At 43.8% G+C, this 24,626-nt stretch overlaps 1 long non-coding RNA gene across 3 annotated transcripts; it reads right to left on the bottom strand.

Annotated features, from left to right (window-relative positions):
• Nucleotides 1-8,227: 8,227 nt before the first annotated feature.
• Nucleotides 8,228-18,229, bottom strand: LOC119087127. 3 transcript variants are annotated; one of them, XR_005090570.1, is made up of 5 exons: nt 18,027-18,229; nt 17,540-17,612; nt 15,997-16,120; nt 15,420-15,713; nt 8,228-15,330 (listed from the first exon to the last, which is right to left on the bottom strand). It is a non-coding gene; the product is annotated as an uncharacterized LOC119087127 (long non-coding RNA). The 3 variants fall into 3 exon arrangements; XR_005090569.1 differs by having other exon boundaries at nt 8,228-15,713; XR_005090571.1 differs by lacking the exon at nt 15,997-16,120 and having other exon boundaries at nt 8,228-15,713.
• Between the last annotated feature and the right edge of the window lie 6,397 nt (nt 18,230-24,626).

Here is a 24,626-nt window from a genome sequence, read left to right on the forward strand (position 1 = left end):
TGTTGGAATTACAATAGACACTATACTGAAAGGAAAAATCAGGAGCCCTCTTGAGAGATGCTCTCTCGCCCCTCCTCTAAAGGTATTTGCTGACCAGCAGTTTTAGAGCCAACCAGAGATTGAACTTATGGGAAAATAGGACTGAAGCAATAAATCTGAATGTATATATCCTGGGCTCAGCAAAAACAGGACATAGGAGTAAAATTTATGTCTCTGTAGATACCCTGCATCCTGTTAGCCATTAGTAACCTCATGCTTATAGTTCAGCCAGTAACTTCAAAGAACTACCTCACCCTAGCCCCCTCATCCAATCCCGAGATATGTAACTCTCTGCACATAAATCTTTCTTATAGAAAACTCCTTGGAGTGAGTGCTCAGGGCCATCCTCCTCCACTCGGTGTGTTAGTTTGCCACAACAAAGCCGGTTTGTTTTGTTATTAACAAACCCATGTGCTTTCATCAGATATTGGCTCTGTGGTGGTCTTACTCAGGGCACAACACACTGAATCAAATTTTCACATAGGTAGGTGGATTTAGAAGAAAATCTGACATATTAGCCCATGCCTCTGCTCCCAACTCTTAGATCTGGTTCCTGTTGATTGTGTGCTGAGGAGTTGGTATTTAAAGAAAACAATCAACAAATGGCTAGATAGTTGTTAAATTAAAATTTTTATTAAAAATTGATATTTTGTAAATGAATTCCATCCAGGGTTGGTGGTACATGCCTTTACTTTAATCCTAGCACTCAGGAAACAGACAGAAGGATCTCTGTGAGTTTGAGTACAGTGTGACTTACATAACATGTTCCTGGCTAGCCAGGACTACATAATAAAACCATGACTCAAAAATAAATGAGAAAATAAATAAAATATTAAATATAAATTAACAATTTTGGAAAACATCTCTCACTGAATTTTAGCAGTTTCCTGTACTTAACTACATTTCTGAGGAAGGTGGTAACATTAATACAAGGAATTTCTCTAATATTGTGTGATGAGACTTGTTTACATATACTTTATAACAGAAGAAAATATAGCAATAAAAAATCATACATGGTTAAAAGATCCACTTAGAGGTATAGGATAGAAAAGAGCTCAAACTGTGCCACATTATGGGTGCCTTATAAGCCCCACCTCCCAGAGGCAAGAAACATGGAGGTGTGCCCTTTTCCTTTGATACCGGGACAAAGACTGCCACTTGCTCCAGAAGGAAAGAAAATAAAAGAAATGCAGAAAGGGGAGGTGCCCAAGTTCAAGGCCCTTCTGTGCCCCATTTTGACACCATTAACTTGCCAGAGAAAAAGGTAAAGAATGTGACTCAAGCTGAGCCTTTCTCCCTGGAGACAGACAAGAGGGGTGCCTATAAGGCTGAGATGTGGAAGCAACAGCTAGAGGAAGAACCGAAGCAGCAGAAGGAAGCAGCTTGCTTCAAGGCTGGTCCAAACACCATCATCTTCCAGGAGTCTTTGTTCCCAGGAAAGAGAAGAAATCAGTTGCTGAGAACCTCTCTGGTTCCCCAGTTCAGGAACCCTTTCAACTGGACACGGAGAAGAGAGCCAAGGAGCGCAGAGATGGAAAAGAGAATGGCTGAAAGGAAAGCCTTGAAAATGCAGCAGTTGGAGGAAGTCAGGCAACAGGAAGAGGCACAGAAGAGGAGGAGCTAGCCAGGCTATGGAAAGAGCTGGCACACAAGGCAAATCCAATCCGCTGGACTCAGCACTGGAGGTGAAGTCAAGTGAGCTGCTGGTGACAACTGTGCCCGTGTCTCCTCAGTTCTCCACCCGACTCCAATAGGAGCTCTCTACATCACCCCAGGCATGGAGAGCCATTCGATCTCCTTCAGGGTACATTTGTGGCTTTTTCCTAGTTATTGTAATAGTGAGGCCTAGTTCTAATATTGTTAGTTTGCAGCCTGTCATGGCTGCACTAATGTTGAGTTAGGCCTCTTTGCTTCTCTATAAAGAAGTAACATTCAGAGGTTCCCTTGCCTAGCAGCACTAACAGACTTTCACAGCAGCAGCAAAGGTCTGGAGGAGTTGCATGTGTTCACGAAGGAAGCTGTCAGGAGGTGTTTAGGAAGGCATTTAGGAATCACCATACAGATGCTTTAGCATCAAAGGAGCGTTGGAAGGAAGTTGACAGCTCCAGTGTTTGTCTGGCTCTTCAGCTTGCTACCCCAAGATTGAACGAACAGCTCCTCCCCAGCCTCCCCTCTGCTTGGCAAAATAAATCCCTTTGGATAGAAGGTATTGACTTATTACAATATGGTGTCTTTCTTTCCCTTATTTAGTTTCTACTCATAACCACAAACTTAACTGTGCAATCCAGCTCAACTTCAGGGGAATGAGGAAATTACAAACCCAAAGAAGAGCAGCAGGACTCAAGGACTATAAGATATTAATAGCAGAAGGATGGGTGCCACAGATGGATGGGTGCCCTTTGAGCTGCAGATGGGACGGTCTGGTGTTTAAGGTGTATGTCATTCAGAACTGTCACAGCTGTGCCATAGTTGGCAGTGGTGTGCTTCTTGCTGAACTTGCTCTTCTTGGACCCAAGTTGCTCATGGATTCAACAATGTTCATGTCTTCTTTAGCATTCCCAAGGACCATGTGTTTGCCATGAAAACATTGAGTCTCTGCATTGCAGATGAAAACTGTAAATTGCCTTGGTTCATCATTTGCCATGGACAAAATACCAGGACCTGAACCTTCAGGGTGATGTTCTCATCCTTAAATTTCACCTCATACATAAATGGACTTGCTTTCCTTTTCCTCCTCCAGGGACCGTGCTTAGAGGCACTCAGAATGGTCCAGCATTTGACATACCATCATGGGCTTTCATACAACACAACCTCTAACAAAACTAGGCTGTCTCAAACCCCTGGCAACAGGATTGTTTACCTTTATACCAAGAAGGTTGGAAAAGCACCTAAATCGGCATGTGGTGTGTGCCCAGGCAGGCTTCGAGGGGTTGCCTTGAAACTGTTCTGGATGTTGGATCATCTGGGACATGGTGTCATTGGAGACCTTTCAGGGGGTCTTGGCTAGTCAAACCTGATGTATCTTCATCTGGAACAAATCCATAGCCTCTTGCTTTCTGTGGAAACAAAAGCAGAGCCTCCTTTCCAAAGCAACATATCCTTAGATCCAAATTTTGAAGTCAAGTTACCTTTAAAATGTACATATTGGTTTAACTGAGCAGCTTTTACAATTGAATGTCTTTCTGCAGTTAAAAATATCAAAGACAACACAATCCAGATTTTCTGTGTAATATCCATCTTTTCGTGGCTTATTTTTTATATTACTTTTACTGTCTCTTTAAAGACTCTATTTTTAAAACTATTTGTTTATATAACTGTCTATATTCATTTTCTTCTCTCTTCCAAGCCTACATACATTTTTACCTACATACACATTGTAAACCATTTAAAGTCTTGTTCCATCTGAATCTGCCTTATTGTGTAACTATGCTTTAAACTGCAGTGGCTAGTACTGAAGCAGAAGCCTTGGCTGCTGACTCTGCCCAACTCAGCTTCCCAACATGGCAGAACTATGGGGAGCAGTGGGTCTATGCTTCCATCTCAACCATTTATAGCCCAAAAACCTTTTCTTTCACTTTCTTTCTTTCTTTCCTTCCTTCCTTCCTTCCTTCCTTTCTTTCTTTCTTTCCTTCTTTCTTCTCTTCTTCTTCCTTCCTTCCTCCCTTTCTCTCCTTTCTCTCTCTCTCTCTCTCTTCTCTCTCTCTCTCTCTCTCTCTCTCTCTCTCTCTCTTTTTTTATTAGCAAAGGCTAAATTTACCATGCAGTGCAATGTGCAACTTGGAGATGCCTCATTGCTGCCATGCTGCAGGTCAAGCCCACATGCCACGAACCCACCATAAAGTACCTCAAACCCACATGTTGTGGCATCTCACCACCCACATGACACATGAAGCAGGAACCTGCTTTGGGCTCCATTTAGAATTGCTTATTAAATATTCTCAAGATTCAGGTACAAACTCGAGCCATTGGGTGCCATTTGTAGCTGAAGTTTTCCTGGTCCTGCCTGGCTACTGCAGCCCTGTAGCCACTTGGACCCAAGTAAACACAGAGAGGCTTATATTAATTAAGACTGCTCGGCCATTAGCTCAGGATAACTATTGACTAGCTCTTACACTTAAATTAACCCATAATTCTTATTTATGTTCAGCCACATGGCTTGGTACCTTTTCTCAGTTCTGCCTTCACATCTTGCTTCCTCTGTGTCTGGCTGTTGACTCCTGACTCAACCTTCCTGTTGCCAGAATTCTCCTCCCTGGTTTTCCCAACTATACTATACTTCCTGCCTGGCTACTGGCCAATCAGTATTTAATTTATCAACCACATCAGAGCAACACACATTCACCATATACAGAAAGACATCCCCAGCAATCCTCCGGTTTTCCAAGATGTCCCATAAAGGGTTTGTCAGCTCTTCTGCTCTGTACATTCATCTTTACAGTACAACTAGGGCATGTTAATGATCTATTTTTTCATAGAAACTTGCCTTCATTGCTGCCTCAGAAACAGATGCCTGAGGTCTCCAGGATGACAATTGACTGGAGGCTCCTCCCCTCACACCTCCTGCTGTATGTGAGCCCAGCAACCCCAACTCCTCTTCCTCACGTCGCCCCATGCCTGAAGGAAGTAGTCAGACTTGAACCAGTGCCCCTATACCCAAAGAGTCTTGAATATTTGGGTGGGAGCTCCACCTCAGCCCCTGGCACCCTGGCTTCCCTATACCCAAAGAGTCTGGAATGTTTGGAAGGAGTCTGGTGGAAGATCCATCTTAACTCTCCTCCCCCATCTCTTTCCCCAAACCTACACCTTCAAAGCTCACCAAACACAGTTCCTCCCCAAATCCACCCCTTTGAAGCCTGCTAAACACAGCTCCTCCCCCAGAGCTGCATCCCAGAAAACAGACATGTGGTTCGTCCAGTCTACGTCCCTGTCTCCTCTCTGAGGGGTGGGGGATTCATCTGGGAACACTTTAACCATTAAACCTGGGCTTTTCCAATTCTGTCTGATTCAGTTTAATTTGGATTGCATTCAGGCTGCAAAAAAATTATCAGAAAGTTCAATGACTTTCCTAGCAGATGGAGTGTCTGTATCAGGCAATCAGGCCCAAGGCAGGGTTACTTTGTTTTCACATCTTGGCATAAGGGATGACGACCAGGGCAGTGAGAATATGTAACCCTAGGCCCCTGGTTTACCTGCCAGGACTGTAAAATCTAAATGTAAAGGTAATGTTCACCCCATCACCTAAAGTCTTCTGAGAATTTAAGAACTGGATAGGTTTGAACCAGGGAAAACCAGGGCTGCAGATGATTTTCAAGCCAGTGTTCATTGAGCTCTGAGATTCTGAAGTTCAGTCCCAATCTTGATTTGAAGGGGAGTGTTTAGATGAAAGGAGGGACCAACAGTCTCACAGGAACTGAAAATGGGTAGTGTTCTCCCTTTGTCTTCCCCACAGAACCATGTGATCCCTGAGAAGTCATCAATACAAGGTGGAGTCAGAATCTTCAGTTGTGTCTACATGTGAGTCAGGTTACAAGAGACGTGTCCAGGACTGGCTCAGTGATGGCTGCAGAAAGGATAGGTGAAGACAGATCCCCAGTTGCTCCTTAGTGATTGGGGAACACTTGCCTGGTATAAGGTATAAGGTGTGTTAGTGTAGGAAATGAAGTCCCAAGACCTCTTACCCACTCAGCTGCTCCTGACATGGGCTGCTATGGAACCTTTTACCTTCATCCAATCTCCACATTGCTAGCTTTTATTGTCATAGAGCTCTCATGGTATGGATGCCATCTGGTTCTTTCTGATGGACAATGAGCCAGCAATGAGCAGATCCCATAGTCATTAGTGCCATGCCACTTGCCCTTTGGCCTTGGTCTTTAACTTCATTCTTACAATCCATGGAGGATCAGCATCATTTGGGGATTTTTTTTCTATATGAGATCTTGGTTATTAACATATGACACTGAATGTCTACACAGTATGATTTGAAACCAAGGGGAAGGGAGCTATGCTGTGGCCAGACACAGCTGAAGGTCAATGGTCATGGCATTCCACTTGCTTTACTGGGGTTTGCATCACTGTGGAGCTGTCCTCCTTAAGTCTCACCAGGTGGTCTCCATAGCCCACTGCTCTCAGAGTGCTTTAACTTTCCTGGGGTCCCAGCAATGGGCAAGCCAGGAGTAAGCTGCTGGGTGAGGTCAGGAAAGGCATGGATAATAACAAATCTTACCCATCAGGTACATTATTCATGGGCAGTTTGCTTCCACTAATGGAGCATCAGTCCTTCCTTGACATGGTCCCTGCCATGTGGGTTATCCTAATCACCACCCAGCACTGGATCTGCCAGATCTTCAAAAGTGCTCACATCCCACACCCCACAACAGTATCTGCCCAATGACACCAATATATTCCCAGAGTAATAGCCATGTTTTCTTGTCCATCTACAGACCTCCTCTTATCCCAGTGTTCTCTACCATTCTGGAAGTCAGGACTTGCCCAATTGGGATTATACTGAGCAGTATGTGTTAGGAAGCAGAGTGGTGCACAGCAGGACTCACAAATAGGTTCCCAAGAGCCAGCCAAAGCCCAAGGGACAGTCCCACTACCATTGTTAGGAGTCACACAAGTAGACCAAGCTACACATCTGTCACATATATGTAGAGGGCATAGGTTATTCCTATGCAGGCTCCCTGGTTATTGGTTCAGACTCTGTGAGTTCCAATGACCCAGGTTACTTGCTTCTGCTTTTTGTGGTATTCTTGACCCTTCTGACTCCTATAATTCTTACTCCCTCTCTTCATCAGGATTCCCTCAACCAAAAGAAATCTAATGTTTTGCTGTGAATCTCTGCATGTATTTCCATCAGTTACTGAATGAAGGCTCCCTGATGACAATTGAGGTAGCCATCAACTAACCACTAGAGATGGCTGGTTCAAGCTGTGCTATCCACTATTACTAGAAGTCTTAGTTGGCATCATCCTTGTAGATTTTGGGGAGTTTCCCTTGCATCATGTTCTAACTGACCCTAAAATGCTCCCTGCTTCCAATCATCTCTCAGTAGAGTACCCCTTCATACACCTCCCAACCCAAACCCTCATGCTCCCATCCTAACCTGCCCCCAGGAGATATTCCTTTATTTCCCCTTCCCAGGGAGATCCATGCATCTGCATTGGGCTTTCCTTGTTACCCAGCCTTGAATTTGGTTAAGTCTCTCTTATTGTTGGCCACTACTTTGGAACTGGTCATTTTGGGAGGAGTTATGTTGTCTGGATTTTCATGTTACTTCTTGCTCATCTGGATTTAGTTTGTTACTTGAGTGTTTCTGTTTGCTTTCATTTGGGGAGTATTTGGATTGATCCTTGGTGTTCCTAGTGTGGCTGTGCTAGGTTCATCTGTGTTCTGCTTGAGCTCAGGTGTGGAGACACAGGGTGCTGGTTTGTAGGTGGGATAACTTCCTCATGCTGGATGATCTAGGAGTAGTATCCCTTCTGACTCATCAACCAGAATGCAGGAATTGAGATGTCTACTGGGGCAGGATTCAGAATACCCCACATGCTGTGATCTCATGAGCCAGGTTATGTGTATTACAATGATTGTGTGTGCTGGTCTCGATGTGCTAACATGTATTCTGACCTCATGAGCCATGTTCCACAGAGTGCAGTGGGTATATTCACCAACATTGGATCCAGAGCGTGAACAAGCCATGATGTTTTCACAGTTCTGCCAGCCTCCTAAACTGAGGTTTCAGCAATCACTGTTATTAATTACATGCCCCATGATTAACTGTCTCAAGTCATAGGATTCCACTCTTCTATTTATACTCTGTTTGGTACTTAACATATTAAAAAATAAACTAAGATTCCTCCCCTGTCTCTGTATATACCGTCAGGCACTATTTGTTTGTCTATCCTCATTCAGCAGTATTTCTCCAATCTGTCTGCTTGAGATGTATTCGATGATTAACTTCATTAAAATAACCTCACCTGATGAAATTGTATTGTACTGGTCCTTGATTTGTTTTCTCCCTGAGATCTAGTCAACCTTAAAGCTTCTATTTGTTCATACAGGTTTATATTACATTCTTAAAGCCAACGGTCAGTAGGTGAAGTTTGGAGGATTACAAATTGAGGCCAGTCCTGGGATACTGTCTTAGTATACTTTGTATTGTTGATAGACAGATCCTGACATAACCCAATGTGGTAGAAAGAGTTTATTTGGCCCCCATGTCCTGTTCAATGTCCATCATTAGGGAAGTTTTCAGGAACTCTAGCAGATTCAGAGGACAGCTCTTTCCTGACTTGCTCTTCATGGCTAATTCAGTTTCCTTTCTTACACAATTCCTGACCAATGTACAGGGGTGGAGGCACCCACATTGGGCCTGATCTCCCACATTAGGCATTAATAAAGAAATGAGTCCTGTAAACTGCATGCAACTGCAAAATCACAGGACTAGTTTCAGACACTCAGCAAATAATCCTCTTTGTTTAAGCCATCCTTCTGTGTAAATGGATGGATGTGGAAAAGATAATATTGAGTGAGAGAACCCAGATCCAGAAAGACAAATGCCAGAGGTCATCTCCATCAGCTGTTTCTGGCTCCCACACTTCTGAAGTGAGTATAAAACATAGAGATACACAGATGGGATTGGATACCAAAAGAACTGACACCTAGCTTTTTGTGTCTAGCTTTGGCTGTATGTATATTCCTCTTACTCAGCTAGATACCATGTCCTCTTAGAGGTTCTTCTGAGATCTTACTAGGGAGATTGTATCTAGCAGGAGTAGAAATCTAGCCCTGTCTGTGTTATGTGGGACTTTCCTGGGGGGAGGAAATGTCTAGAAGTAACAGATACATAGTTGTGTGTGTGTGTGTGTGTGTGTGTGTGTGTGTGTGTGTGTGTGTGTATGAGAGAGACAGACAGAGACAGAGATAGAGTCTTTGATTATAAGTCTGGGGCAGTCAGAATAACCTAACTCCATCTCTTTGTGTACCTGTAACATTGGCTGTAGAGATTAGGGTACCTAGCATGATGTGACACCTGGCCAGTATATTTGAAGCTTTGCTTTTGGGGACATGATACTGAGGAGGACATGGTGCTCTAGTCATAGGTGGGTCTTTTCAATATAGGGTGATATTCCTAGCAGGTTCTGAGATTTGTGTCAGTTTGGCTAGGCTGTAAGGAATTGTTTATCCAGCAGGAACTGATAGTGAGCCATATATGTGAATAAAGGTCTTTGGCTGTAGGGTAGGTGTGTAAAGACCTACTAGGCATTACTTCACCAAGCTAATGCACAACCCTACACACACACACACACACACACACACACACACACACACACACACACACACACACAAAGTCAAGTCCTGATGGACTTCTTTCTATTTTAAGCCCTAGTTCTCCACACAGGGCTAGGTGTCAAGAGTAGCACTGTAGTCTCACCCTTACAGCCAAAGTCATAAACACATACATGACTACTTGTATTCCTGTGAGGAAGACCCCAGTTCTACATCAAAGCCACACACTCACAGGTAGGTGCCAAGTCCTAGCCTTCCCCTAAATCCATAGCTCCATTCATGTGTCTAGGGTACTCCTGGGACTCACACTCAGGGGAGGGTTCCCACAGGCCTGCATGCATGATTGTATATGTGCATGTGTGCATGCTTGCATTTGTATGTTTGTTAACCTGGTGTTTTGCTGTGGGGAAGAAGGTACCTAGCAGATCCTAAAACCTAACCATGTTTGTGTATGTGGAACTTTGGTTGTAAGGCTAGAGACAAATACCTGACCTGACACTTGCCTTATATGAATATGAGAGCTGTGCCTGGGTGTTTGCCTGTGTCCGGGGTTCCTAGCAGGATGTGATGCCTAGCCTTGTGCATGGGACTCTAGTGTATCGCATTGGATCTCTAGGAGTTCATGATACCTAGCTGCTGTAAGAGGAATATTGGCTGTAGGGAAGAGTGGACCTAACAGAAGCTGACACCTGGCCCTGTTTAGATGCTTTGGCTCTAAGGAAGCTGTAAATCCAACAGATCCTGCCATGTAACTGCACTTGTGTGTGTGTGTGTGTGTGTGTGTGTGTGTGTGTGTGTGTGTTGTGTGTTGATGAGGGGGTGGCTTTGCCTATAATGGAGACAATAACCCTGAAAGTCCAGTCAAATTGCATGTATTGGGAGTCTTTGGCTCTAGGCAAATGTATACCTAACAGTACAGGGCCTTAGATGTACATATATACATGTGTGTATGTGACAGAGGGAGGGGATGCAGTGGGAGAGGGGAGAGAAAGAGACAGAGAGATTCGCTTTAGTAATGGACACCTAGCAGCAGAAGCACCTTGTTGGCTGTGTGTAAATAGGGCTTTGGCTCTATGTGGGACACCTCACAGGACCTAACACCTAGAGGTGTGTGTGGGGATATTTTTGGTATGGGTGATACCTCTAACTCACAGGAGTTAACACCTAGAAGTATATGAGGGTTTTTCCTTGTATGGTGGCTATCTTCTAGGACCTGATAGCTAGCTGAGAGTGTATTGAATTCGTGAAGGCATTTATAGGAGCATGCATGCCTGAGTGTGTTTCTGAGTGTGTGAGTGTGTACCTAGCATTTGATTATAGGGAGGGGGTGCATATTGGTAAACTAGCTGTGTAAGAATATTGCACTATGAATATAGAAAAAGAGGTAGGTATCAGGACCTGACACCTAGCCCTGAGTAGACAGCTTTGTCTGTTATGGAATGGGAACAGCAGCACCTGACCTCAGACTCTGTGTCTCTCTGTCTGTATCTTTGTCTCTGTGTCTCTGTCTGTCTCTGTGTATGTGTTTGGCTGCAGGGGATGGACACCCAGAAGGGCAGCACTTTGACAGCTGTGTGTAAATAGGGCTTTGGCTGAATGGGGGAGACCTTGTTGACATGACAGCTAGATGAAAGTGCATGAGCACGTGCATGGGATCATACAAGCATGTGTGCCTGAGTGTGTTTGTGAGTGTGTGGCTGTGTACAAGGCATTTGACTATAGGGGAGGGGTACCAGTACTAGAAAACTAGCTGTGTAACTGTGTGGTCCTTTGGATGTAGGGAAGAGGTGCCCAGCAGGATCTGAAGCCTAGTTCTGGGTGTTTGCACTGATGTAGCTGAGGCAATTCCTATCAGGAATGTGACCTAACCACGTATGTATATGTGGTTGTATGGGAAGAGATAAATACTGGCCCCTGACACTTGTGTCATAGTATGTGGGCGTCTGTTTATGGCTTCTGCTGCTGTAGGTAAGGGGATCCTTAGAAACACCAGATACCCAGCCCTGTGCATGGGGCTTTAGCCATTGCATTGTTGATGTCGTGGAGGACAAGCTACCCAACTGTATGAGAGGAGCATTTTCTTTAATGGACAGTTGACCTACCGGACCTCACGCCTAGGCATGTGTGTTTGGCACCTGCTGTAGAAGACATTTTTCAGAGTAGACGCTGACACCTAGCAATGTGGGGGTGGGTTTTAAGTGTGGGGACTCCTTACAGACGATGATACCTAGTGTTGTTGGCAAAGAGAAAACTTGGCTTCTTGGTACAGTAAAAATAAAGTCAAATTCCTCCCCTAGGCCTGTATTCATCAAGCCTCACATTTCTAGTTTTCTACCCTTACTCTTCCAAATCTCTCAAGTCCATGTCTTGAAGATACTTTCTCAGATCAACTCCATTAATAATATACTGACCCTGGGATTCTATTTGCCTAGTCACTGACTCATTTTCTCTAAGACAGCTATCTCCATGACAATACAGCACACTCTCTGACCACTCACTACAAGTTCAAACACACGTGTGCACACATGCGAGCACGCGCACACACACACTTTTCCTTATAACATCATCATCTTTAGCACTGTTCCACATACACTACTATTGAAAACACAGGGCTGCAAACGCCCCTGATATCCTACATAGACTGCTAGGTGTCATGTCATAAGGAATCTATACAGCTCCCAACTGATGCCACCCAACATACACTGTTGTATTCATAAGAAACACTGTAGAGCATCTTCCTGCTTCTCCCGCAGAGACTCATCCCACTATGAGGGGCTGGCCACATAACCGGCCTTGCTAGCTACTGCCCCCCAGTCCTGCTGCCAAACCCATCCATGTCCCACTAGTTACCAGGCCCAGCTGGACACCCCTATCCCTGCCACTATAGCCTGAAACACACTGCTTGGTTTCAGGCTTTGCTGCACACCTGCCTGAGGCCTAGATGCCCTACAGTGTATCACATCCTCAGGACTCCCCAGTCCTAACCTGGATATTGTGCAGGATAACAGGCCTCATCTAATAAGTTTCTCTTCCACACCCATCCTCCTGCCACAATAGCCCTGCTAATTTTCAGCTGTGCTTAGACCCATGCCCCTGTCTGGTAGTGTATGTTGTCAACAGAATGGTGCTACTTTGGGTAAGGCTTGAAGCCAATTATTGTATATGCATACAATATACTTCAATATACATGACTGAAATCTGCACAGAGTGGTAGTGTCTGATAGCAAGAAACTTGATATGTCAGTGATGGAGGTGTCTAGAAGAGCCTTAAAATTGCAGTGTTCACTGGGCCAGTAGTGTATATAGGGGGTAAGGGTGTGTGTCAACATTGTCTGGTACCTAGCAAGTCATGTGTGATGAAGCTTGTGTTCAAGTGAACCTGACACACAGCACTTTATATGCACTGTGGTTTGGACAGGGGTTAGTGTCCAGCATGGCCCAGTAACCAGCAGTAGAGCCTGAGACCCAGCACGTGGTATAGCATAGGAAGGAGTCCAGTAGAAGCTGATGCCTAGCAGTGTGGATGTGTCTTCAGCAGAAGGAGGGGGTCCAGAAATGCTAATTGCTACGTATTGTGCAAGACCTGACAGGGGGAATGTTCCCAGCATGGTCTGATGGCTGTCGATTAATGTGGGGTATGAGGTCAAACTGGACCTGGTACCTAGAGTGGATGTGTGGTCACAGGGGTGGTGGTGTGTCCAGTGTGTTTGATGATAACTGTATGTCAGAGGGGAGCAGTGGAAGGATGGGGTGTCGAGCTCTGCACAATCCCTACTGAGTATGTGTCAGCTTATGGGTGATCTGGTGTCCATCAAGGTCTGATCATTCATTTTGAAGTACGTTGGCAGTATGCGATGTATTGTACAAGTGTGCTTGACACTTCAGTGTGTGAGTGAGGCATTGAGGGAGCCAGCAGAGCCTGACACCTGACAGTGCATGTGAGGGCTGCAGGGTGATGTGTGCATTCCAGGGCCTTCAGCTAGCCTGGTAGGAGTTGCCATGGAGTTTGGAATGACCAGCAGGTCTGAAATATAACAGGGATATGTGGGTTGATGGAATGTGGTATCCAGTGGGCCCTGATACTAACACTGTAGATTGTGGTGGTGCGGTGTGATACTCAAGAGGGCATGAACCCTAGCAGTGTATGTGAAATTTCAGTGATGTTAGGGTGTCAAGTGGGGTCTAATACTAGCAGAGTATTTGCGTACAGTGGCAAGAGAGTGTCCTGTATGACCTGATAAGTGGCTGTTAATAAAGGATTATGTGGGTTGTATTCTGGATCCAGACCTAGGAATACATGAGAGGTATGTGTGAGGGTTTGTTTAGCAATGCCTGATACCTAGCAGTCAATGTGTGGTTTGGTGGGAAGTCATGCATGGCCCAATACTTAGAAGTGTATTAAAGTGTGTGTGTGTGTGTGTGTGTGTGTGTGTGTGTGTGTGTGTGTGTGTGTGTGATGTAGAGGTTGTTTATCTGGTCTGACAGCTGGTAGTACAAGTGAGGTGGCATGGCTGTAGTGTCACACGCTGCATTATACCTAGTGTTGTACGTCAGTGCAGGAAGATTCCAGGAGTGTTTGAACCAAGCAGTAACTGTGTGTCCTTGTCAGAAGGTAAAGTGTGCAACAGTGTCTGATACCTTTCCCCATGTCTTAGTACACTGTGGTTGGAGGCATTTAGCATGTTCTAGAATCTAGCATTGCGTGTGGGATAGCAGAAGGTAGTTGAATATCTAGGCCTAATACCTAGAGAACTCTGTGGTGAGTGTGGGTGAGGGGAGTCCTTCATGTCCTTACACTGACACTGTATGTAAGTTGTTAACAAGGGGAGGGGCATAGGTAGCACATGTGAGTATCTAGGTGTCAGCCCTGCTGCTTTCCCCAGCTGACTGGACCATCAATACAGTGCTGTTATCAGATCAGCTGGACAGCTCATCTCCATCCCACATGATGTGATAGGTTTCAGCCCTCCTCACACCACACAACACACACTACACCTCCACCTCCTCTTAGCCACACAACGTTCACTGTCAGGGATTTGTTGTCTGCTGGGGTGTGTCAGTGGCCAGGTTCTCTCTAGATGTCCTGGGGGAGTGTCCTGCTCTTGCCATGCTCCAGCTTCTGTATTTTCATGGCTGGTGGCATCAGGGCTCCTGAGTCCACAGTTCATCTTTTCCATGTTATTTCTGATCTTCCTTTCTATAAGGCAGGAATGTATGTAGTCCTCTACTATAACTTTATGTGAGCATTATAGTGTTTGTATTTGAGGTCAATAGAAATGGTGACTGTGTTCAGTTTTTCAATAGGTTCCTTATTGCTTGTTTTTTAAATCTTCTTCTGCAATCATTTGTGGACAAGCCATTCTCTCTGCCTTGATTTCCATGGGTGACTATAAGAAAATCAGCTGGCAGGATCTTGCTGGGTTTGCTTCTGAGCATTCTGTTTTGTTCCACGTATCCAGTCTCCATTACTTCCCTGTAGCCTTTTGTGGATCTCTGAGGCTTTGTGCAAAGTCCTGGGAGAAGATCAGAGTCTGGAGGGATCTCTCCTGTCCTCTGCCATGTCTTCTAGGTTTAGATCCCATTGGTTGTTACATCTTGTGTTTGAGCATCAGACTGGATTTTGCTGATTCTATAGATGAAGTGCAAACATCTGTCACCTTTAGAATAACAACTGGTGGAGCCGGAGAGCTCATTAGCTTTGGATTTCTCTCCTCCAGTGGTCAAAGCATTCTGAATGCCAATTTATAGAAATTATGTTAGAATTCTAATTAAATACTTGAGTATTTCTTTGTAAATTGTCTCTGCCTAATACCAGTGAGAAATTGGCCAAATGTATGACCTCAAGTTCTGCCTCATCATGTTAGTGGAGGCCTGTGACAGGTGGTCCATGGGTACTGCCCTTCTCAGGAGATCCACTCTAGAGTTCAGAAAGAGAAGCACATTTAATTCCCAAGGCTCTTCTGAGATATTTCTTTACCTGCTCAGGCAGGTTTTCTTTGTTATCTGTGAAGACAGAGAGGCATAGGTGACTTTCTGAAGTGTCAAAATGCAGATGGGTCTAAGTTGGGCAGGATTCAACAGTAAGTACCCACTGGGAGGCTTTCACAAGGGGACGCTCCTGTAGATTCCCCAGGTCTTGTTGGTAATTTGGGGTGGTTGTCTGTAGTTGGATGGAGGCAGAGAAACCATGTCATCGTCCTCCACAGCATGTCCTCCTGTTGCTGTGTGGAGCCTCTGAGTTCCTCTGGAGCTCAGACAATGGCATGCTAGTCTGCCAGGAAGGGGAGGGGAGAGGTGCTCTTTTCCCTCCATGTCACCAATGCTCAGTGTGCACACATGCAAGTCAGGAATTCTCGGGGTCCACGATTCAGGATATGGCCAGGCACCTAGAAGAAAAAGCTTGTATTAGACAATGGTGAGGCTGGCAGAAAGATTCATTCACCACCCTAGACCTGTGGCCTTTCAGATAATAGCTGGTTTATTTCTGGTGGAGTTCAGGACCTAATGAGGCAGGAATAATGACTTTTTCTTCCCATGTGACTTCCTGTGGGAGAATTCAGTGGGTTCTCCCTGCGAAGCCCTGATTGCAGGGATTGGTTTGTCCTAGCTGCTCTGCTACTGTCCCATAAACAGGCTCTAGGATCAAGAAGGAAATGCAGTTTCACCAACATGTCTGTGTCTAGACGCTGTGCTTCCTGCACCCAGCTCACTGAACACTTGCCTAGATGAGACAGGATGCACATACGGTGAAGATGAGCTTTGTCTCAGAACATATCCAGCAGAACCTGCAGATCTGAGGAAAGAAAGGATGTCAATGAGAGTTCTGGAGTTGGCCTCTGAGATACAAGAGACTCAGGCTGTTACCACACTAGTCATCCAATCTGTGTCAATGACCTGGAGGAATTTAAACAGTCCCAACCAGTCAGCCACTGTCAAAAGAGCAAGCTACCCAGCATCATTTGGACTCACTTTATTCCACTGGGAAGTGAGTATTACTGAGCAACTTTGGGGTAGTGTGTGAAAAGATCTTGGTACCAAGAGCATGTATTGTCTGCACCTGTTCCTGCTGCTTCCAGGAGGCAGGCAGTGGGGAAGGAGGGTGTTGAAGTGTGTGAGCCTGATCATAAGCTGACTTGTCTCATGTAACTATCTAAAGGCCACCACATGCTCCCTGCAGTGGCCAGCAATATAAAAAGTTCACATTAAACTCACCTGGCCTCTTAGGCATCAACTCTGGTTCCTAAGGGTCACATTCTTAGAGACCATCATTACTAGGGTTTGGAGTCCTGGTCCACATGTGCTGTCTCCTGAGAGATTCCATGCCTGGCCACAGTACCCAAGACTCCCTTCCACAGGCCCTGGTTTCAGTTAAGTGCATCAGGGTGAAGCCTGCCTTAGTGGTCACTCACTGACATACAGACCAGACATGGGCAGAGGAGCAAGCAGTCATTGTCTCTTGGCTGGTTCCCCTTGCTAGGTTGTGTGAATCCCCATTCCCCAGTCTCTGGAACCCAACACAGACTAAGTCACTGGCCAGTGACAGAATGGATGTCACAGCATACAGGTGTGAGAAGATGTTCACCATCTTTGATTCAAAGTGTTCCTTCTCAATGGTGTTAGGATCAGAGGGGAGAGATGTGCCACCTACACCAAGTTATCTCAATATCCCTCTGTAGCCATGACTCAGCTGTTTCTATCTATCTATCTATCTATCTATCTATCTATCTATCTATCTATCTATCTATCCATCTATCGATCTCTTGTCCTCTGTAATACAAGCTAAGTGACCACCTACTCTTGGGATTGAGGCAGACCTGCCTGATCAGCCTCATTCTTCCTATCCTCTAAGCCAGAGTCAAGTTTAGACAAGAAACCAAAAACTTAGCATCTGCTACAGGCTGTTATATAGTGGTCTCAGTGATGCTTTCAGCCATGTGCTGCCCAGAGATGAGCCTTGACAATCATCCCATTCAGAGTGGCATCCTTCACTGCATGGAGAGGCTGTCTGCCTGTCAGGTGCACCTGACAACACTCTAGACAATTATCCCAGCAGGACAAGCAAGCAGACACCTAGCAGAAAGCCATAGCTCTATGGTCAACAAGGATGTCGAGACCTGACCACTGTACCCAGTGGACCTGGGTACAAAGTAGTTTCAAGAGTGCTGACCCCACCTCTGACCACTGTGCCCTTGGCTAGGTAAGGCCTACTCACTTCCAAAGTGGAGCAATGTCCCAGCATTCCATCCAAAGTGGTACCCATTTTCCTCCAGCTTGCTGTCACTTTCCTGTTAGGAGACAAATATGGTTCTGATGAAACTCCCTACAGTGAGGCCCCTTCACAAACACATAAACTAGACCAGCATGCTGTGGGACTGTGTCTTTTCTGATGGTCAGGACACAGGGATAAATGAAGGCTGCAAATACAACAGCAGGGAAGGAGGAAGAGGAAGGAGAGGAAGGAGCTCCCTTCCCTCATGTGGGGAAACATTTCACTAGGATCAGAAACCTAAAGGGTGGACAGATTAATGAGTACTGCTAGTTATTCCCCTGCAGACTGGTCCACAGGGTCTGCATGTTCAAGGGCAGCTTGTACATGATATTGGCTCAAGTCCCCCTCAGAGAAGGATGCTGTGAAACACCAGCCCTGGATCCTTGATAACTAGTGTTTCCTGGATAGAAACCTGTGGTAGTTGGCTCACCTCCTCCTGTGCTGGACACAGACCCTTCATGCTGGGGAAGTGGGCACACTGCCATCTGGACTTCCTGCAGAGCTCCTACTTCTGCTGTCTCAGGCCACACCTGCAAGTCGCCACCCTGTGTCTCCTGATGTAGAGAGCTCATCACTTTAAAGAGGACGGACATGGGAATGGGACTCTAGGGGAACTTGAAATATGCAGCACTTAAGCTAAAGCTACTGTGCATCCCTCTCCGAATTGGTCTTCCCCTCTTCTCTTCCATCTTCTCCAAATTCCTCCCTTAGCCAATTCTTTCCTGATGCCTCTGCAATGTCTGGTTCTCATCTTCTGTTCTCCATCTCCAGCTCAACTATGTCACTTTATTTAGAAGTGGATTTGTACTGTGGCACTGGTGATTTTGAAGTCAGAGTTTTAAATTTGATTGCCCATGCTGTGAAACAAGTTAATGTGCCAATTACATAGTCCAGATGACATTACCAAATGCAAAAGTAGTGTAGTAGACACCTGAGGACTGGAACCAGACCAGTGACTCTGCAATGAGCACTAACAAGTGAAGACATGTGGACAGAAGGTTTACACTGTGACTCACTCTGTCACACTCGGTCACTGCAGCTTCCAAAAGGAAACTTTGAAGTCTCCCCTTTTTAAAATTTATCTTACTTTCCCTTTTTATTCTCTTAAATTTTGTTTTATTTGGGCAGGTTTAAGAGTAGAGGGCAGGTGTGAAGAGATGGGATCATGAATGTGATCAAGATACTGATATAAAAGTCATAGAATGAATATATAAATGAATAAATAACTCAGTAGTGAGATAAGTAAATAAATAGATGAAATAAATAAATGAAGAGCAGACAGGCTAAAAAGCACATTCTCCTCAAGCGTGAATGAAATTTAGACATTTTTTAGAAAAGAGATACAGCTGTTGTCTTGTTTGTTGACCTTGACCAGATGATTTCCCTATGCTGATTCCCTGCTGGTTTCCTTCTTCCTGAATTCGCACCAGAGGTTCTTTGTTTGTGTATACTGCATTTGGTGTAAACAGCTTAGATGCAAGAATGTAGAACATTGGGTAGTGAACTTTGCCATTGATCTGTAAGCCTGTACTTAAGGTCTCCTTCCTCTTTCAATAAATGGCATTCAGCATTCTGCTGAGGCAAATGACCTGCTTCTCTTGTCTCTGTTTTTTGATCCACAGCCCCTCGCTCAGACATGGTGAACGGGTGGTGGTAGCATGGGCACTACTGCTACAAATGGAGGATCCACCGAGATCCGAGAAAGAAGGGACGTCGCTGATGGACACCCGAAAGTGAGGCTGGCCAGCATTTTAAAGAAAAGAGAAGGTAAGGGTAAATTGTCATGGGTGCAATAGGGCACCACCAGTAAAGACAGGACAGCCAAAGATTTTAAATCTTCCCAATAGAGAAGAGGGAAGGAAAGGAAATTTCCCATTAGAAATGAAGAAATTTTTAATTTAAAAAAAAAAAAGGATTTTCCATGTAAAAAGGGGGAAATTTTTGAAACTAGGCCTAAAGATTGTGAGGCCCTGTAGAGAAAGGATGAAAGAAAGAGAAAAGCCTCTTCCCAATGGTAATGGAGGGAGAAAGGGCTCTTTCCTATTAAAAAAAAACTTCAGGATAAGCTAAAACTCTGAGCTTTTTCTGCCTTCCAGTGCAGAACCGCAGCATCTGAATTACAAAGAATCGGCAGGTGGGCCTCACTGATGCTGGCTGAACAAGCAAGGGAGCCCAGAGGTTAGAAGTTTTGTTGTCTGTTTGTTTAACTTTGCTTTAAATGTTTTTTTTTCCCCTCATAGTGGGAATAATTCAATATTTAGGATCCCTTTGTGGGAATGTTTTTTCTGTTTTATCCTTATGGTGGGAATAACTCATTATTATTCATGGGAGTAGGGGAAGTTTAAATGGGAGTGCGCAAGTGTGGGCCGGCACAGTAGACAAAGACATGTGTGGTGGTGAGGCCCACGAGGGAAAGGCACTCATGGGCAGACAAACAAGTAGAGGCCTGAAGAGGGACAGGTGCTAAAAGTTCAAAACGGCCCAACTTCTTGTAAAAAATGGTTTCGGTCAGGACATGAAATGGTAAGTCAACGCTGTTGAATGTCCATTCATTGTATGAAGAATGTACTGTTCTTCTGATTGTCTTAATAAATGTTTGGATGAATGTTTGATTCTTACGGTAGATAAACTAAAAAACAGAATTCATAATTTTAAACTATATATTAGGTATGCTCTTGTCTGTTGATCATTACTAAAAATTTGGCTCTGTTCTTTAAGCTGCTTTCTAGAAATTTTTAAAAATTCTGTAAAAATAATAACACCTAAAATGAATTGGGTTGTTAATTTATTAAATAATGTTGTTGCTAAGATAAACCCATAAAAATAATCAATACTAATAAAGAGTTTACAAAATTATTTTTCCAGTAAATAAAATACAGGTAAATTGTTTGGTCCACATTGTTAATAATTGGTTATTTATACCAATGTGTCACTTAAAATCTATAAAAAAGTATCCTCTTTTTAAAAATTTATAAAAATACTCTAAAAGAGTATTACCTAACATCATCTCTTCAAATCCTATAAAGATTGTATTTAATGCTTTTTATAATTGACATATGTAAAAAGGTCCATAAAAATAAAAGCTGATGATAAAATTGCTCAATTATTATTGCTTTCATATTTTAAATACAAAGTGGTGCCTATATGTAAAACTAGAGGCTTTAAAAGTACAAAAAAAAGGTATTTTGACAAACAGCTATCAATGATAACCAGTCTAAATTAAAAACAAAATTATATGGAATTGAGATAAAAACATTATTAGATTCTGGTGCTGGATATATCTATAATTTCACGAGAATACTGAGATCCCAACTGGCCTCTACAAAAAGTCAAAAAAATAGAGACTTACAAGATCTTAGAACTGTAAATAAAACCATGCTTCTCATGGAAGCAACACAGCCTGGTTTGCCTGCCCCTGTGGCAATTCCTAAACATTGATATTTAATTGTGATTAATTTATATGGATGATATTTTATTGGCTGCTAAAGATAAAAAACTTGTTTTTGATGCCTTTTCTAAATTACAAGAGGTTCATGGCCTGACTAATTTACAAACAGCCCCCAAAAAGGTACAGGTATCCTTTTCCTATCATTATTTAGGTCATGGATATTTTGTTTTTCTCATTCACCTACTAGAGTGTTCTGACAAACAGGTCCTATTCTATGGGTACATTCCACATCTTCTCCAGTGAAAACCATTACTCCTTATCCTCAGGCTGTTGCTCAGATTATATTTAAGAAAATCAAGGTAAGTGTTCAAACTGTTCGTAAGGAGCCAGATATTGTGGTAACCCCATACACCCAGTCTCAAATAACATGGTTACAAGATAATGATAATGATTGGGCCATATTGACATGCTCCATGCAGGGTCAGTTTGATACTCACTACCCCTCCAATGATGTGTGTCAATTTTTTAAATTGCATCCTGTTATATTTCCCAAGACAGTACAGATGACTCCTATTCCTTAGGCCCATATGATATTTACTGATGACACTTCCCTTGGTTTTGCTATGGTGGTTTCTGGTAACATTGTAAAAAGAATAAAAGTCCAGGACACTTCTGCCCAGATGGCAGAGGTACCAGCACTGTTGCTTGCTTTACAGATGTTTTCTAATGAATGTGTAAGTATTTATAATGATAGCATATGTGACACATGCCATTATGCCTTTAAAAACAACAGCCTACATAAGGTAATCAATCAGAGGACTAATACCATTACTCATATGGCTGTCACATTAATTTGTTCTGCCTTTGAAAAGGCTACTCAGTTACATCAACATTATCATCTTAATGCTGGATCTCTTGGTCATCACACAGGCATAACCCAGAAACAAGCCATACAGATAGTTAAATCATATCCTCTTTGTGCTGAATTTTTACCTGTTCCTCATTTGGGAGTTAATCCCAGAGGACTTTTACCTAATCAGGTGTGGCAGATAGATGTCGCACATGTGCCTTCCTTTGGAAAATTACAATATGTCCATGTGTCTGTTGATACATATTCCTCTCCAATTTTTGCCTCTGCCCATTCAGGTGAAAAGTTTAAAGATATAAAAAATTATTGTCTTCATGCTTTTGCTTATATGGGAGTGCCAAAATACATAAAGACTGATAATTGTCCCACCTACAGCAGTACGGGATTTGCAAAATTCTGCCAAGATTTTTCTATTGTTAATAAGACTAGTCCTGTGGGGTTCTGTTCTCAGGTTCCTCATGGCTTTACTCAGCAGGTCCACAAAGAGGATGATTAGGTCCATGGGCCTGAGTGCACGTGTCTGAGATGGTCTGCACTTGGTTGTGCTCTGGGATGGTCTATATGTCAAGTTGCTCTGATTGGTCAATAAATAAAACTTGATTGGCCGTGGCTAGATGAGAAAAATAGGCAGGACTAACAGAGAAGTGAAATAAAAGAACAGGAAGGCAGAAGGACTCACTGCCAGCCACTGCCAGGATAAGCAGCATGTAAAGATGCTGGTAACCCAAGAGCCACATGGCAAGGTATAGATTTGTAGAAATGGGTTAATTTAAGATATAAGAACAGTTAGCAAAAAGCCTGCCACGGCCATACAGTTTGTAAGCGAAATAAGTCTCTGTGTTTACTTGGTTGGGTCTGAGCAGCTGTGGGACTGGTGGGTGACAAAGATTTGTCCTGACTGTGAGCAAGGCAGGAAAACTCTAGCTACAAATAATAATCCTTATAATCCTCAAGGACAGACTATAGTAAACCACTGCCATCATACCTTAAAACCATATTTTGCTAAAGTAAAAAGGGAGAGCTGGGAACTCGTCTCTCTTCTTCACATTCTATTCTTTCCCTTGTTTTATATATTTTAAATTTTTATCAGGGGATTCTGCTGGAGCATCTGCTGCAGATAAACACTGGAGGGCTCCTGTTACAAATCATCCTCTAATGCAATGGGAGGATCTTTCTACTAGCACTTGCGGGAGCCCAATCTGGTGTTGGTGTGGGCTGGGGATCTGTTTGTGTCTTTCCACAGAACAATGAAGTTTCTCTTTGGGTTTCTGAGCGCTGTGTGTGCCCTGTGGCTGCTGTTGAATCCCAACGTGGCAGAGACCTATTGGACCTTCATGAAGAACTCTCCCCTTCCGATGCCAATGGGGATTGAAAGCCCAATACGGCCAACCTTGGCAAGCATTAATGTAAGCCAAGGAACTGTAGCCATGTGGTTGGATTCTCCAGAAGGTAATGGATGGTAACTGCTTTTTCAAGTATGTTTGAGAACATGTCACCCAGACACCTTGGAGATTAAGGATAACCCTGAAGGTCACTGACTTCCTATTGTTAACTGTACCATGCCAGCTAAGCCTTTTCATTTTCACAATTCTCTTCAAGCTGGTCTAGCACCTACCTTTTAAGGAGTGGCTCTGTGCAACATTTATTGGCCTTCTGAAATTCATCTAGCCTCCCTTGAAGATACCTTAAAATTTGTGAGCCTGAATGTAGCCATTATGAAACCATTAGTTCTGTTCCTTGTGTGCTGTCTTTTTCCTTTGTGGTTCTTAGTTGTTCTTTTGCAGAGCTGCCAACTTAAGTTGTGCTGGGATAAAAACAAATGGGCCTTGGTGGTTTGTGTTCCTGGAGCTGTGTCCATGCCATTGGACAATGGCAGAAAGACACAGATGATGCTCACATGCTCCAGAAGAGAATTTGACATTGCTGCTGCTATTGTTGCTATTATAGAAGTGGTGGACACTGCTGCTACTGTTTCTGGGATTGCTATTTCATAATTGGTTACTATAGCTAGCACAATGGAGATCCTGGCAGCAAAAGTAGCTACCATAGTTACTTAACCTATCTTTCTATTGGGCATGGTAAATTTAATTCAACAGTTATATACATTTTGAATGGCTTTAAAAGTTATAAAATTTATGAAACTCAACTTCCACTTGCTTTTGGAAGCATCTTACCAGAACTCCAATTTGCAGTAAGGCTTATTTAGGAAGGGAATGGCTTAGCCTACTGGGTATGGGTGGGTTAAGATTTCTGTTGGTCTTTTCCATGTCACACAGATTGCAAGCCCAGTGCCACTTTGAGATCTTTGGCAACAGTTAACTCTGCAGCTCACACATGGATGTTCCTGTATGATAATTAGTATTCAGAGATGGGTAATGCCTGGGGGGCGCTCACCAACCTAAGTCAGAGCGCCTGTGTAGGAGGGGCAGGTGTCTCCATGATGGGTAAGGTGACCTGCTGACATCTCACACAGCCTAAGTCAAAAGCTCATTTTTTTAGTAAAAATCAGGCACCTGTAGGGCCCTGGCCCCCTATTTTGGGTAGCTGTTGCCTTGCTTGCTGACCTTGAACAGATGTCCTCCCTATGCTGACTCCCTGCTGGTTTCCTTCTTCCTGAATGCTCACAAGAGGTTCTTTGTTTGTGTATCCTGCATTTGGTGTAAACAGCTTAGATGCAAGAATGTAGAACATTCAGTAGCAAAGTTCTGCCCTCTGGGGTCCCTCCATTGTGCTGTAAGCCTGTATTTAAGGTTTCTTGTCTCTTTCAAAAAATG

Source organism: Peromyscus leucopus, unplaced genomic scaffold (genome assembly GCF_004664715.2).
Source record: "Peromyscus leucopus breed LL Stock unplaced genomic scaffold, UCI_PerLeu_2.1 scaffold_1356, whole genome shotgun sequence".
Classification (NCBI taxonomy): domain Eukaryota; kingdom Metazoa; phylum Chordata; class Mammalia; order Rodentia; family Cricetidae; genus Peromyscus; species Peromyscus leucopus.